The sequence below is a fragment of the Lepisma saccharinum genome, unplaced genomic scaffold (genome assembly GCF_977018435.1).
Source record: "Lepisma saccharinum unplaced genomic scaffold, izLepSacc3.1 HAP1_SCAFFOLD_257, whole genome shotgun sequence".
Classification (NCBI taxonomy): domain Eukaryota; kingdom Metazoa; phylum Arthropoda; class Insecta; order Zygentoma; family Lepismatidae; genus Lepisma; species Lepisma saccharinum.
The window spans coordinates 482,501-499,663 of NW_028143020.1; the positions used below are offsets into that span (position 1 = coordinate 482,501).

The window sequence follows — 17,163 nt, forward strand, 5'->3', positions numbered from 1 at the left end:
GCGTGAGATTTCTCAAGAATCACGGAAAAAGTGCACGTCCCGGGGAAGTTTACCCCCCCTGGAGCCCCCCCAATCCGTTATACCTTGGAGACCGACTGGATTCGCTGCGGGAAGCTCCAAGCTACATTTGAACCCCGACCGACTCGAGGTGGTAAGTACTTTTTAGACAATAGCAGAAAAACCACCCCCATGCTATCCTTATGGCGTAAATGAATGCGAACAAATTAAGGTGAAAACAAGTACCGAAGTAATAGTGTTTATGAACCCTTATCACCTGAAACGATTTTAATCGACGCAGGAAGGATCAAGGAACACACTCAAATTTACGCCATCACGCTCCGCCCCATAATAAGAAAGTTCCTGTGGAAAAACTACCCCCATGTTATCCTTATGGGGAAATAGCTTTTTTATATACGAAAAATAATATTTGTGTTAACCTGACTGTTAAACAAAAACTAAGCCCCAATAAGAACCTGGACATAGACAGTGTCTTAGCCCCATCCCTCTCCAGCTTGAAGAACCCACCCCCAACCCTTAGCTTTTAGGGGTGGTTTTTCTGTTGAATTTCTTGTGAAGTGGTGCGTGGCTCGTTGCACTCGGCTTCGATAACGTGTCATCTGCCGCGTGGGACCTGAAGGAGACGTGTGACATCCGGGTTCTTCGTGACGTCACAGATTGCGTAGCAGTTCCTTCACCGGGACGGAGCAGCACGTGCGCTTTGTTGTTGTTGTTATGTGGTGACAGCTGGGCCACGTGCGTTCTGTCTTTCGCGCGGGAAATCTGCGGCGCCGTGCGTTGCCGCTGAAGAGTGCTGAACGGAGAGGAAGATGCCGGCTCCGCCCGGAGCCACCCCCAGGACCAAAGGGGGGTCCTGCTTTGACCCCTCAAATGAGAAACAACCCTCTGACCCCTTCAAAAGGGGTGGATTAGTGCACTCAACCCCTGATTCTACCCCCCCTACCCTAAGAGAAGAAATCATCCCGGAGGAGCTAATACAGATTTACAACTCGAATATAACGTTAACCCCACCCCCTCACCCACCCCCACCCCCCATGGAAGTAGCATTGAAGATATATTACCTGATGTATCAGAAACACAACTAGGAGCATACCAGAAACTCCAATTAGAACTTACAACCATGATTTCCAAAGAAAAAAGCATGACAGGAGAAAAAAGAGCACAGTTCCTGGAGCTGCTTGCCAAACAAAACCAATTATATATGGAAAAAGTAGCAGACGAAAAATCCCTAAGAACAGCATGTAAAATTTTGGAGAAGAAACCCGAACTGGCACCCAGAAAAATCACATATGCTCAATCCCTGGCAGCGCCTGCGCAACAGAGTGCAAAGGTCACCCAAATACAGAAAGTCACAGAAAAGGCGAGACACACTGTTTTTGTCACGGCACAGGGCAACCAAAACGTAAGGGCAATTTGGGATACTTTTACACAGTGTGTTAACCCTGTCCGGGAGGGTGTGAAGATACAGGCGATGCGCTCAACCCCGAAAACCCTTATTGTGGAAACTGCCACCAAGGAGGATGCACAAAAAATATTGGGGAATCAAACATTAAAATCAAAACACCTTAATGTGGAATTGCCTAAAAAACGCAACCCATTGATGATTATATACGAGGTGCCTTCTAGAAGAGAAGAAACAGATATTACTGAAGAATTCTTCGTACTAAACGACATTGAAAAGAAACTCAACATGAAATTTGAAGAATTCCAAACTAAGTTTAAATTCCGCTTTAAAACAGGCCCAAGGAATAAAACAACCTCACACAGGGTGTATGAGGTTGATCCCAAAATTCGAAAACTAATTTTGACATTAGACAAAATTCATCTGGCTTACTTGTCACTGGGAATGAAGGATTATTTAGTCGTCCCGATCTGCAACAACTGTAGAGACCTCGGACACGTCGGAAAATACTGCAAAGGACCACGCTGCTGTGATAAATGTGGCGATTCGGGGCATGAAAGAGAGGGATGCAAAAGAGAGAATCCAACACGAGTCTGCATCCCCTGTTTAAGAAGAAATAGAAACTGTAATGACAACCCCAAGGAATGCCCAACAATGAAATTTTTCCAACAAAGACTAATAGAGAAAACTGACTATGGAGAGTAAGAATAAAAAACAAAGAAAGAACAACACCCCTAGCCGACGCCGCCGCAATGCGGCAAGGGCGAAGGCATATGAAATACGTGTCATGCAAGAACTTGGGATTGTCCTTAAATATGCAAACGAAACCACTATACCACTGCAACTAAAGACAATTAAGGCTATAGATGGATGTTACCTCCACCCTCACCCCCCCTACAGTAACTTCTCCTATTATATCAATGTAAGACTTTTTAGTTTTTATCAACAGCACAATCAACCGCTAATCAGCGACACCATACCTGGATTGAGGCCATGCGCCTTCATCATCCCCCCACCTATCTACAATAACCCATACCATACACCACTGACCACACCTCCTGAGTCGATTATACTTACACCTCCACCCTCCCCATCAAATTCAGCCCTATGTGGCCCTTGGTCTACACCGACCGGCGCCCTTGATAGCCCAACATGCACACCTAACAACAACCTTAATCTAGACAAAATAGAAAATACACTTGCTATAAGGGACATTAAACAATTAAACCCTGAAGCGACCCCCTTTTGCCCAAAAACAGCAAATAACTCGGTAAACAAATCATATGTGACGAATAACCAAATTGATAAGACTGATAACGTCCATAACCTTTCTCCCGATGCCACTGAGACGGATCACCCTAATTCGGAAAACAAATAACCAAACTTCTGCAAACCCACTCTAATGAAACCCCAATTACCTGAGATCCACAACCCTCCCCTCCCACCAGCAAATCCTAAAAATATATATCAAAATTTTGAATTAAATCTTCGCCTGAGCAGGTTAGAGGAGAAGGAAAATCTAATAACTGCATTGCGACTGCTAGTCCGACTGAAGAAGGATGGAGGGAAGACCATTGCATTCCCACATCCGGAAGCCGTCGACAAAATGCTCTTGCGGTGTAGCAACATCCCAGTGGATCCGGATCAATTGTATGATATAATGAAAGCTGCATTTGAACGTAGGGACCTGAAACTCGACCTGGATGAAATATATGCTGACTTCGCCAAGTGCCATGGAAGAGTTGTACAAAATACAGCAAATCCCTGGCATCTATGGACCTCAGTAGTACGCCATTGAATATGGAAGAAAAAAACAGACTAAAAATTCTACAAATAAACCTTAACGGAGCGGAGTTGGCAACGGAGGAGATATTCATGTATGCAAGAAGCAGCAAAGTGGATATACTTTTGTTCCAGGAACCTTATCTCTTAAATGGAAAAATGATTCATGCTCCAATCGGAGCAAATTGTAATTATATCCAAGACCCCAACACAAAATCGGCAATGATTTCATTAAACAAAGATATTACAATCATGAAAATCGCACATCTCTCAAACACACATATAATTTGTACAGAAGTAAATTATTACACACTCAAATTTATAATAATCAACTGTTACTGCCAGTACAGCCATGATATTGAAATATATATAGCACAAATTAGAAATATATACCTCGCGTACCAGAATGAAAAAATACTACTGGTAATGGACAGCAATGCTTCCTCTCCCGCGTGGTTTGGCAAAGAACTAAATAACAATGGAGAACAAATCATGAACTTTATAGCCGAACAAAACTTAGTAATAGAAAACATTGAAGGTAACCCGCCTACATTTAGAGGACGAGCGGGAGCTAGTAGTAACATTGATTTGACACTTACAAACAATAAAATGACAAATTTAATACAAAACTGGATGGTACATGATATGATCACCACAAGTGACCACAACGCAATCACCTTCAATGTTAGTCTGCAAACCACACTAACAGTATCCGACCAAAAAGCCCCTGAGTATAACTGGAAGAAAATTGACAAGGCAAAGTTTCTAGAAAACATCAATCTAACAGAATATCCAGGACCAGGGAAAACCGCAGATGAATGGGCGGAAATCCTGGAAAATAATCTTCAGGTCGCAATAGCGGCATCAACGCCGAGAAGAATAAAGAATAATCGAAGTAAACCCTGGTCTGCAAAATTAACTAACCTGAGAGCTAATATTCGTCACGCGAGGAAACAGTACCAAAAAACAAACATCCACAATAGAGAGGAATATTTACAGGCCTACCGTAGAGCCAAAGAACGCTATGCTGCAGAATTAAAAGAATTTAAACAAAAAAACTGGCGTAATTTTGTGAACAGGAACTTAGAAAGGGACAAATGGGGCCTACCAAACAAAATCATGACAAACAAAATAAAGCCTAAGGAAAGCATTACCACATTACGGAAACCCGATGGTTCATTTACAAAAAACACGAGGGAGACTGGGGAACTACTGCTTCACGGATTGCTCCCGGACGACGAGGCGAACACAGACAATCAAAGAAACAAAGAGATCAGAGCGAACAGTAATAAATGTTTAAATACCACACCTATTTTACCATTCGAACCTGAGGAGGTCCTGAGAGAGCTAGGAACAATGAAAAATGGCAAGGCACCAGGACCAGATGGTATCCCAGTGGAAATTCTTAAACTATCTATCAACAAAACGATCAACTACATAACGGCCCTATTTAACCTCTGTCTGATCCGTAAAGAGTTTCCTACGCTGTGGAAAGAGGGAAAGTTGGTAGTTGTCAAAAAAGAAAACAAAAAGGATGATACTAGCATTAAATCTTATAGACCTATCTGCTTATTGAATACAATAGGGAAGCTCTTTGAGAAAATGCTTAACAAAAGGCTTCAAGAATTTCTCATAATGTGCAACAATACCGGCAACCAATATGGCTTCACAAAAGGCCGATCTACAGAGGATGCTATTAACGCCCTTAAGGAAGAAATTGCGAATTCAAACAAGAAAATAGTAATAGCCATATTTGCCGATATTAGCGGGGCATTCGACAATCTATGGTGGCCAAATCTGTTCCACACCCTCAAGGACTTAAACTGTCCGTCAACCTTATTTCAGGTACTGCAGGATTATTTTAAAAATCGTAAAATATCCTTGAAAATAGGAGACGAAGAACTGACTAAAGTAATAACAAAAGGATGCCCACAGGGCTCAGTGCTTGGTCCACATCTGTGGAATATCAATCTTGAACCATGTCTGAAACACCTTGGCAGTAATCCGGAGATAACAAGAGTTATTGCATATGCAGACGACATTGTCGTTATATGTGCGGATGATTCAAGAGCCAAAATAGAACGAAGTGCAAATAATGCCATAGCGGCCCTGGAAAATTGGTGCAATAACGCCAAACTGAAACTTTCGGCAGAAAAAACGAAATACCTCATTGCCAAGGGTAATATTAGTACCAAAAGAAATCCGACAATTAGATTAATGAGAACGAACATACAACGCTCAACTAATTTTGAATACCTCGGAGTAACCTTGGAGGAAGGCATGAAATATGGAACACACATACAAAAAACAACAACTAAAGCAGAAATGGCAATAAGCAAAATTATTAGGGTAGCGTCAACGCAGTTTGGCCTAGAACCTGGGGTGGTGGATACGTACATCAGAACCATATACTATTCAATCATAACATATGCGGCCTCTACCTGGGCTGAGGGACTCGCATTGAAAAAGAACACCAGACTTCTGAGGGCTTCACAGAGAAGAATTCTGATAAGAACAACGGGCGCTTTTGGTACAACATCCACCGAAGCATTATTAGCCCTAACGGGACACCTGCCAATGGACCTGGAAGTCAAATGGAGAGCGGGAAGGTATTTCTTCAAAAAAGGAGAAGAAAATAAAATGACAACTTGCATTGGAAAGTTCACCCCAACCCTGTTTGAAATGAGAGAGACCTTACTGGATAATTGGCAGGAGGAATGGAAAAATTCACAGAATGGAAGAAGGACATTTAGTATCATACCTAAAATCCGAGACAACACACTGATGAAAAAACACTACACCAGGGGACTTCTGCACTTTCTTACCGGACATGGGCCATATGGGGAGTATCTCCACCGCGTTGGCGTTGCCCTGGAACCGAGCTGTGCTTCATGTGGAGCTGAGGTGGATTCACCGGAGCATAGGGTCTTCTACTGCCCGGAAGCAACCGCCAGAATAAAAACCCTACGTAGAGGATTACCTACCTTCAACCTCAAAATCTTGCTATGCGAACAGCAAATAACAAACCTAAAAACCCTCGCCGATGAGGTCTCCGAAGAAGAGAAGAAGAAATTCAACCAACACCAATACCTCAACAGACCCCCTCAAAATAACCAAACACAACCGGAGGCGCCAAGGAGAAGCGAAAGGGAAAGAACGAAAACTCGAAGAGTAAGTCCTACCCCCGAGCAGGAAGAAGGGACCGAAGAGATAGAGGCACCGCCAACAGCTGCAAGAAGAAGATTTTTTGTGGTATCAACCGGAAGACAGGAGGCCGCAGCAAGAAGAAGAATTCGTCCAGTTCGAATGCCGGGGGAGAGACATAAAGAGTATTTAGCAAGAGTGGCGGCCGCCAGGATGAATGAATAAATAAATAGATTTATGACGTGCTGGAACTCCAGCACAAGTGATAGCGGCATTCCGATATCATATTCCAAATTGCCGAAATTTAAACCGTAAAATATAAATAATTTAAATAATTTAGATGCTAAAATTATTTAATATTCAAATAATCAAAATATTCATCATGTAGTGGAAATAATAACCATATCTGTTAATAACAAATACTACAAAGTAGCTTGGTATCATAGAATATAATTTGTCCTTGTCTTACTAATAAAAGCTGTTATTAAATAATTATTAATAGTAAATATCTCTTATCTCTTCGTATTGATTTTTTGTATCATTATTATAGCATATTAACTTAGAGATCAGAGTGTAGTCATTTTGATCAAATTATCCAACATTTCCTTACATATTATGTAATTATCGTGAAGTCTGAGACTGAAGAAACTGGAGTAACCTTGGAGGTGCGGGACAAACCGACAGGGATGGGAAGACCCAGCCTCTGGGGTGAGCAATCTCCCAAACGTTTAAAATACCAAAGGTCCTCAACCAATTGCGATCTTGTCCCTGGCGGTTTCGTCCTGTAACAAGGACCAATTATTTCATAGATCTCATAGATCCCGGGAATCCGGAATCCGGATCTCAGAAAATGCTCTGATGTCTGTAAGGGAAATTAGATTATGTGTATCAATTAAATGGAGTTATATATATGTGTTTGTTGGCTTTATGTTAAGTGTTATATTTTATATTATGTTACGTCTATATATGTATTGTACTCAAGAGGAATTAAATAAAGGTAATGTGCAACAATAATGGGCGAACCGTAATACGAGCAACTGCCGTCCCAGTTTATCTCAGAGGCACTGGGACATTGCGCATACCCTCGAATGTATGCGGGTGGAGGTTTGGATACATTCGGGGGTTCCCCCATTATTGTCCCTGTCTACCCTCATGCGGAGCAAAGGAGGACACACCTGAGCACAAAACTTTCTTCTGCCCAGCGGCTGAGGAGGATGTAAAAAAACTACGCATGGAACTACCAACTTTCAATACAAAATTGCTACTTTGCCCACAGCAAATAGAAAATCTAACAAAATTAACCAATCTGGTATCATTAGTGGAAATGAACCGATTTAATAATCAAGTCAACCCATCCCACGCCCCTGACACACAAACGAACACAAGTCCTAGGAGAGGAAAGGAAAGATTCCAGCCACCTAGATCAAGAGATGGAGTAGCCTCCTCAAACACCTCAACCCAACTACATGATTCCAGCTCATCGCAGGATGAGGAAGCACCAGCAGGAGCTTCCAGAAGAAGATTCTACATGGTATCAACAGGACGTAAGGAGGCTGCAGAAAGAAGACGAATTCGGCCGATTCGGATGCAAGGGGAATCACATAAAGAATATATGAAGAGAGTGGTGGACTCCAGAACCAATTAAAAAGTGTAAACTACATTTAAACCTATTCCCTAAATTCAAATTAAACTAAATAGAATTAAATTATTTTTCAATTATAATTATTAACTGGTATACCAGTTAAAAGAGCGCCGGCACTCCGGTGTTTCTATCTTCTAACTTTTTAACTATCATTTAAACTTTAAACCCTAAAACATATAATCAAAACTCCCAAATGTAAATTATTATACCTCATAGCAGCATCAATTTGTATGTGGAGAATTTTAATCACTTTATTATTGTTAACCCCTAAATAAACTTATTGTTAATTGAATTATATATATATATATTTTTTTTTCTCTCTCTCTTTTTTTTTAAAATAAATCCTAATTTTAATTTAATTATTTAACCCCATGTATTTAAGGCTAAAGTGTATTCATTTTGGTCTAGTTTATTTTCTTTGGTTTTATTACTAGTTAAATGTTCAAGGTCAAACTTAATTCTAAATGCAACGAGCTAGTAAATTACATATAATCTGTGTAGCTTTCATCTCTACCTGGTAGGGAGCTGGGAACAGTCGCCGGGGACAGGAACACCTAGCCTCTGGGGTGAGCAATTCCCTACATAGTCCTCAACTAGTAAAAGGTCTTCAACCATTGCGGTCGGTCCCTGGCGGCTTGTCCTAGATCCAATTCCATTTTACTTAGATTCCGGTACTTCGGAATCCGATACTAAGCCGACGCAAACAATGTAATTAATGAGAAACAATTTTAAAAAAAAAATAATAATAATAATAATAAAGTAAAAAAAAAAAAAATAAAAAACAAAATAAACATGAAACCAATTCTAGAATTGTACATTAGTTTAAAAAAAACAAAATACACTGGCTTTGTATTGTATTTTCAATTGTTAATTTATAGTCTTCAATATATTAAATGGTGAAATGCTCTTTGTTTTTTGTATTGTCTTATATATGTTTTATGTATGTATTTAATGTAAATTTTTCAACAAATAAAGAGGTAGTACAACAATATCGGGGGAACCGTAAAACGATCAACTGCCGTCCCAGTTTATATCAGAGGCACTGGGACAAGCGCATACCCCTGAATGTATGCGGGTGGAGGTTAGGATACATTCGGGGGTCCCCCCAATATTGTTTGTCCCTGTCTACCGGAGGCGCCAAGGAGAAGCGAAAGGGAAAGAACGAAAACTCGAAGAGTAAGTCCTACCCCCGAGCAGGAAGAAGGGACCGAAGAGATAGAGGCACCGCCAACAGCTGCAAGAAGAAGATTTTTTGTGGTATCAACCGGAAGACAGGAGGCCGCAGCAAGAAGAAGAATTCGTCCAGTTCGAATGCCGGGGGAGAGACATAAAGAGTATTTAGCAAGAGTGGCGGCCGCCAGGATGAATGAATAAATAAATAGATTTATGACGTGCTGGAACTCCAGCACAAGTGATAGCGGCATTCCGATATCATATTCCAAATTGCCGAAATTTAAACCGTAAAATATAAATAATTTAAATAATTTAGATGCTAAAATTATTTAATATTCAAATAATCAAAATATTCATCATGTAGTGGAAATAATAACCATATCTGTTAATAACAAATACTACAAAGTAGCTTGGTATCATAGAATATAATTTGTCCTTGTCTTACTAATAAAAGCTGTTATTAAATAATTATTAATAGTAAATATCTCTTATCTCTTCGTATTGATTTTTTGTATCATTATTATAGCATATTAACTTAGAGATCAGAGTGTAGTCATTTTGATCAAATTATCCAACATTTCCTTACATATTATGTAATTATCGTGAAGTCTGAGACTGAAGAAACTGGAGTAACCTTGGAGGTGCGGGACAAACCGACAGGGATGGGAAGACCCAGCCTCTGGGGTGAGCAATCTCCCAAACGTTTAAAATACCAAAGGTCCTCAACCAATTGCGATCTTGTCCCTGGCGGTTTCGTCCTGTAACAAGGACCAATTATTTCATAGATCTCATAGATCCCGGGAATCCGGAATCCGGATCTCAGAAAATGCTCTGATGTCTGTAAGGGAAATTAGATTATGTGTATCAATTAAATGGAGTTATATATATGTGTTTGTTGGCTTTATGTTAAGTGTTATATTTTATATTATGTTACGTCTATATATGTATTGTACTCAAGAGGAATTAAATAAAGGTAATGTGCAACAATAATGGGCGAACCGTAATACGAGCAACTGCCGTCCCAGTTTATCTCAGAGGCACTGGGACATTGCGCATACCCTCGAATGTATGCGGGTGGAGGTTTGGATACATTCGGGGGTTCCCCCATTATTGTCCCATTATTGTCCCTGTCTACTAAAAACTATACAAACAAATTTTCAGTAAAATATTAAGCAGGTAACAAATAAATTTTTCTGCTGTGTATTGTATCTTGAGGTATTAGACTAATTTTGTATCAATATATGCTTTATGTTAGTTAATTATTGTATGTAATCATATATATATATATGTTTGTATGTTTATTATGTATGTAACAACAACTTAACAATAAAGGTATGGCACAACAATATAGGGGGAACCGTAATACGAAAAACTGCCGTCCCAGTTTATATCAGAGGCACTGGGACATAGCGCATGCCCTCGAAAGTATGCGGGTGGAGGTTTGGATACTTTCGGGGGTTCCCCCCATATTGTCTGTCCCTACCTACTGTCTAGCGAAACCACAGCCAAGGGAACGGGCTTGGAGAATGTCAGCGGGGAAAGAAGACCCTGTTGAGCTTGACTCTAGTCTGCCGCTGTCGGGAGACGTGACGAGGTGTAGCATAAGTGGGAGGGCTCCTTCGGGTGCCCGCCGGTGAAATACCACTACTCTCACGGTTTCCCGACTCACCCGGTTGGGCGGGACTCGGGCGTCGGGGCTCCGGCCTCGTCGCACGCCGTTCACGAACCAAGGCCCCACCGGCCGGCCGTGCCTCGCGTGCGGACCGGCCAAGGGGCCGACCCGATCCGGGGACAACGGCAGGCGGGGAGTTCGTCTGGGGCGGAACATCTGTCAAAGGATAACGCAGGTGTCCTAAGGGCGGCTCACCGAGGCCAGAAACCTCGGGTAGAGCGAAAGGGCAAAAGCCGCCCTGATCCGCACCCTCAGTACGGGTGGGACCCGGGAAACCGGGGCCTATCGATCCTCCCCGTCCGAAGGATCTTCGGCGGGAGGTGACAGAAAAGTTACCACAGGGATAACTGGCTCGTGGCCGCCAAGCGTTCATAGCGACGCGGCTTTTTGATCCTTCGATGTCGGCTCTTCTTACCGTGGGGACGCAGCGCTCCCCGAGCGTATGATTGTTCACCAACCAACAAGGAACGTGAGCTGGGTTTAGACCGTCGCGAGACAGGTTAGTTTCGTCCTCCTGGCGTTCGGAACGCGGCCAAGGTAATCCCGGTCAGTACGAGAGGAACACCAGGTTCGGACCAATGGTACCGCGCCGGTTCGATCGAACCTTGGCGCGAAGCTACGTCCGACGGCTGAAGCCTGAACGCCTCTAAGGCCGAAGCCGTGCCCGGAGCTGCGTGACCGTGGGTCCCTGCACTCTGAAAGGCAGAACCACCAACGCTGGACCCCTTCGCCGGGGACCGGTAAGGCGGGGAGCCACCAACCACCCCCCAACCCTGGGGGGTGAGGCTCCCCGCGAGTAGTGCCATCGAGACTCCGCCCACTTGCCCCACTGACCGAGGTCTTTGGGATTCTAGATGGGGATTCAAGGGGTAATCAAGCACTCGGAAGTTGGGACCCTGAACCACTCGTAGACGACTTGAGCATCTGGCGGGGCGTCGTGAGCGGTGAAGCCTCCGTACGGTGGCGACCCGTTGAAAGGCAGCCCTCGCTTGCAGGTTCGTGCTGTCGGCTGCACGGCACCTGAAAATCAAATTCCTATCCTCTTTCAGGAGGTCCCTCCGGGACCTTCGCCGGGAGTCCAGACCCCAGTTTCGACCGGGGGAGGACTCCCAAACCGGAAGCCGGCACCTTCACCGGGTGCTGGCGGCCGGGGCTTCCGGCAGGTGGCGGATCGCCGGACTTGGGGGTTTCGACCCAGCCGACCAAACGAGAAACACCACCTCCCAGGTTAGCCTGGGAGGCAAACAACTTGTTTCTTTTGCAGTTAGAAACTAACTGTAGAGAACGAAAGCAGCAGTTGAACACTGTGCAGGCAAAAGATTTGCCTTTTATGTTGAACTTAACTATCAAGTAAGTTAAGAATAAAAAGCATATGTCCCGGCAGAGAGAGAGATAGAGATCCACATTCGAAACCAAGCTGGGAGGAAACTGTGTATGTATGTTATCGCTTAATGCAAAGTTAACGCTCCCACCTCCGTTGCTCATGGTGCTTGGCCGAGAAGTTTGTGGACAATGTTTACCTTTGACGGTAAAACCCGAATAGAAAGTAAAGCTGGGAAGCTTCATTCTCCCAGAACTTTTACCTTTGACGGTAATCTCTGGAGCAAAGGCCGAATAGAAAGTCAAGCTGGGAAGAAAACTGAGGAGGAGAATTGTTTGTGTGTGTGTGCGCCTTTGCCAAGTTACCGTGCTTTTAGAAGTTTGTCGAGAAGCTTCATTCACCCAGAACTTTTACCTTTGACGGTAATCTATGGAGCAAAAGCCGAATAGAAAGCCAAGCTGGGAAGAAAACGGAGGAGGATGATGATATTGTGTCACTGCCACATTGCGTTGCTTGTACAAGTTTCTTGGGAACCTTTATTCTCCCAGAATTTTTTTTGCCTTTGACGGCAATCTCTGGAGCAAAAGCCGAATAGAAAGTCAAGCTGGGAAGTTAACTGAGGAGGATGATATTGTGTCAATGCCACATTGCGTTGCTTGTACAAGTTTCTTGGCAAGCTTTATTCTCCCAGAATTTTTTTTGCCTTTGACGGCAATCTCTGGAGCAAAAGCCGAATAGAAAGTCAAGCTGGGAAGAAAACTGAGGAGGATGATATTGTGTCACTGGCACATTGCGTTCGTTGCTTGTACAATTTTCTTGGGAAGCTTTATTGTCCCAGAATTTTTTTTGCCTTTGACGGCAATCTCTGGAGCAAAAGCCGAATAGAAAGTCAAGCTGGGAAGAAAACTGAGGAGGATGATATTGTGTCACAGCCACATTGCCTTGCTTGTACAAGTTTCTTGGGAAGCTTTATTCTCCCAGAATTTCTTTTGCCTTTAACGGCAATCTCTGGAGCAAAAGCCGAATAGAATGTCAAGCTGGGAAGCTTTATTCTCCCAGAACTTTTAACTTTGACTGTAATCACTGGAGCAAAAGCCGAATAGAAAGTAAAGCGGGGAAGAAAACGTAGGAGGTGGAGATTTGTGCGGGTGTCAATACCACATTGCCTTGCCTTTACAAGTTTCCGTGCTTTTAGAAGTTTGTCGAGAACCTTCATTCACCCAGAACTTTTACCTTTGACGGTAATCTATGGAGCAAAAGCCGAATAGAAAGCCAAGCTGGGAAGAAAACGGAGGAGGTGGATGATATTGTGTCAATGCCACATTGCCTTGCTTGTACAAGTTTCTTGGGAAGCTTTTTTCTCCCAGAATTTTTGCCTTTGACGGGAATCTCTGGAGCAAAAGCCGAATAGAAAGTCAAGCTGGGAAGAAAACAGAGGAGGATGATATTGTGTCAATGCCACATTGCCTTGCTTGTACAAGTTTCTTGGCAAGCTTTATTCTCCCAGAATTTTTTTTGCCTTTGACGGCAATCTCTGGAGCAAAAGCCGAATAGAAAGTCAAGCTGGGAAGAAAACTGAGGAGGATGATATTGTGTCACTGGCACATTGCGTTCGTTGCTTGTACAATTTTCTTGGGAAGCTTTATTGTCCCAGAATTTTTTTTGCCTTTGACGGCAATCTCTGGAGCAAAAGCCGAATAGAAAGTCAAGCTGGGAAGAAAACTGAGGAGGATGATATTGTGTCACTGCCACATTGCCTTGCTTGTACAAGTTTCTTGGGAAGCTTTATTCTCCCAGAATTTCTTTTGCCTTTAACGGCAATCTCTGGAGCAAAAGCCGAATAGAATGTCAAGCTGGGAAGCTTTATTCTCCCAGAACTTTTAACTTTGACTGTAATCACTGGAGCAAAAGCCGAATAGAAAGTAAAGCGGGGAAGAAAACGTAGGAGGTGGAGATTTGTGCGGGTGTCAATACCACATTGCCTTGCTTGTACAAGTTTCTTGGGAAGCTTTTTTCTCCCAGAATTTTAGCCTTTGACGGCAATCTCTGGAGCAAAAGCCGAATAGAAAGTCAAGCTGGGAAGAAAACTGAGGAGGATGATATTGTGTCAATGCCACATTGCCTTGCTTGTACAAGTTTCTTGGGAAGCTTTATTCTCCCAGAATTTTTTTTTGCCTTTGACGGGAATCTCTGGAGCAAAAGCCGAATAGAAAGTCAAGCTGGGAAGAAAACTGAGGAGGATGATATTGTGTCACTGCCACATTGCGTTGCTTGTACAAGTTTCTTGGGAAGCTTTATTGTCCCAGAATTTTTTTTTGCCTTTGACGGCAATCTCTGGAGCAAAACCCGAAGAGAAAGTCAAGCTGGGAAGAAAACGGAGGAGGATATTTGTGTGTGTCATTGCCTCACATTTTTTTTATTTTATATGTTGTAAGTTTTAGACTACATCTGTCAGTCGTTTTCCCAAGGTGCATAGGTAGCATATTTAAGCTGAAGGGGAACTTTATCACTGTAATTCCTTGCGAAGGAAAGATGTTTGTTTCTGTCGTTTAGAATGAAAAGAATGTGCCGGCAGAGATCTCTTGCTGTAGAGTAGATGCTTGTGAAGGCCGACAAACACACAACAGAGTGTTTTTTTTGTTCTCTTTACTTGATCTACCTGTGTGTAAAATTTGAAGTCGCTAGCTCGAAGTTGGAAAATAACGGTCAAAATATTTCAAAGTCAAAACAGCATACGATCCTGCAGGCTTGGGATCATTGGTTCCTAAAACGCACTCATCCCTTCGCGATCAACCTCCCTCGTGCAAATTCTCTTAGGGCAAGGACCTAGCCTGCCTCCACCCGACTTTTGTCACTTTTGCCCGGAAATTGAATTTCCTGTTCAATTTTGAAAAAGGTCCACCTTCTGCAGAAAAAACAGCACACGATCCTGCACACTTGGGAATTTTGCTTCCCACTTTGACTCTAAAAGTCACTTTCAGCTTTCCTTCAACGTTTTCGTGTAGAGGAATGATGCAGCTTCCATCCTGAGAAATATTGTCAGTTTCGCGCCAAAACTCAATTTTCGATTCAAACTTGTAAAACGGTTAAATTTAGCATTTTTCATGCATTTCCGATGGAGAATCAAACGTTTCCCGTGACTCGAACACTCCACCCACTGCTTAATTTACCGTCACGTTGTCTTCCCCTACCACCCTGCGTTAGGCGTTAGCGCGATGCGTCTGCTGGAACCAGTTTGAAAGGGTGTTCAGGGGCGGAGGTGCATGTCGCTGGGGACCAAACACGCCATTTTCCAAGATGGCCGCCGCGGTTTTGGAGAAATCTCAAAATCGAATTTACGTTTCTTTGTTCCCTTGACTTGATCTACCTCTGTGTGAAATTTGAACTTCCTAGCTCCAAGTTGGAAAATAACGGTCAAAATATTTCAAAGTCAAAACAGCACACGATGCTGTCAAAACAGCATACGATCCTGCAGGCTTGGGATCATTGCTTCCTAAAACGCACTCATCCCTTCGCGATCAACCTCCATCGTGCAGATTATGTTAGGGCAAGGACCTAGGCTGCCTCCACGTGACTTTCGTCACTTTTGCCCGGAAATTGAATTTCCTGTTCAATTTTGAAAAAGGTCCACCTTCTGCAGAAAAAACAGCACACGATCCTGCACACTTGGGAATTTTGCTTCCCACTTTGACTCTAAAAGTCACTTTCAGCTTTCCTTCGACGTTTTCGTGTAGAGGAATGATGCAGCTTCCATCCTGAGAAATATTGTCAGTTTCGCGCCAAAACTCAATTTTCGATTCAAACTTGAAAAACGGTTAAATTTAGCATTTTTCATGCATTTCCGATGGAGAATCAAACGTTTCCCGTGACTCGAACATTCCACCCACTGCTTAATTTACCGTCACGTTGTCTTCCCCTACCACCCTGCGTTAGGCGTTAGCGCGATGCGTCTGCTGGAACCAGTTTGAAAGGGTGTTCAGGGGCGGAGGTGCATGTCGCTGGGGACCAAACACGCCATTTTCCAAGATGGCCGCCGCGGTTTTGGAGAAATCTCAAAATCGAATTTACGTTTCTTTGTTCCCTTGACTTGATCTACCTCTGCGTGAAATTTGAACTTCCTAGCTCCAAGTTGGAAAATAACGGTCAAAATATTTCAAAGTCAAAACAGCACACGATGCTGTCAAAACAGCATACGATCCTGCAGGCTTGGGATCATTGCTTCCTCAAACGCACTCATCCCTTCGCGATCAACCTCCATCGTGCAGATTCTGTTAGGGCAAGGACCTAGCCTGCCTCCACACGACTTTCGTCACTTTAGCCCGGAAATTGAATTTCCTGTTCAATTTTGAAAAAGGTCCACCTTGTGCAGAGAAAACAGCACACTATCCTGCACACTTGGGTATAGTTTGTGATGTCATGTGATCTATGTTTTACCACTTTTATATTATCGCGAAGGTAAAGGAATAGTGGTAAAGATTGATTGACTTGGTGTTTTAAGTCCACTTTATGCACAGTAAGGCTAATTGGGACTGTTGGTTGGTTGATTTGGTGTTTTAAGTTCACTTTATGCACAGTAAGGCTAATTGGGACTGGACCTACAGTTTAAAGTGGGATCCGAACCATTTGTGCCTCCACCGGGAATCGAACCCGGGACCCCTTGATCACAAGGCGACGACGCTGCCACTGCGCCATCGGGGAGGCGATAATTGGGACTGGACTTACAGTTTAAAGTGGGATCCGAACCAGTATGTGCTTCCACCGGGTATCGAAACCGGGACCCTTTTATTACAAGACGAGATGTTGCCATTACGCAATCGGGGAGGCCAATAGTGGCGAAGAACATAAGTATAGGTAATTTTACTTTCGTCACGTTATGATCAAGGTGGTCCCTTCTTCGATACCCGATGGTGACACCCAACAGCGCTAATAGCTTGTATCTTTTGCCTCTCGAAACGCGTTCGAGGCGATAAGAGAAAGCGAATGTTTTAGGCGCGTAGGCGGTTATTTCC

The 17,163-nt window shown here is 43.2% G+C and overlaps 1 pseudogene; it reads left to right on the forward strand.

Annotated features, from left to right (window-relative positions):
- Positions 1–10,323: 10,323 nt before the first annotated feature.
- LOC145982626 (large subunit ribosomal RNA) lies at positions 10,324–11,832 on the forward strand (annotated as a pseudogene).
- Positions 11,833–17,163: the final 5,331 nt, after the last annotated feature.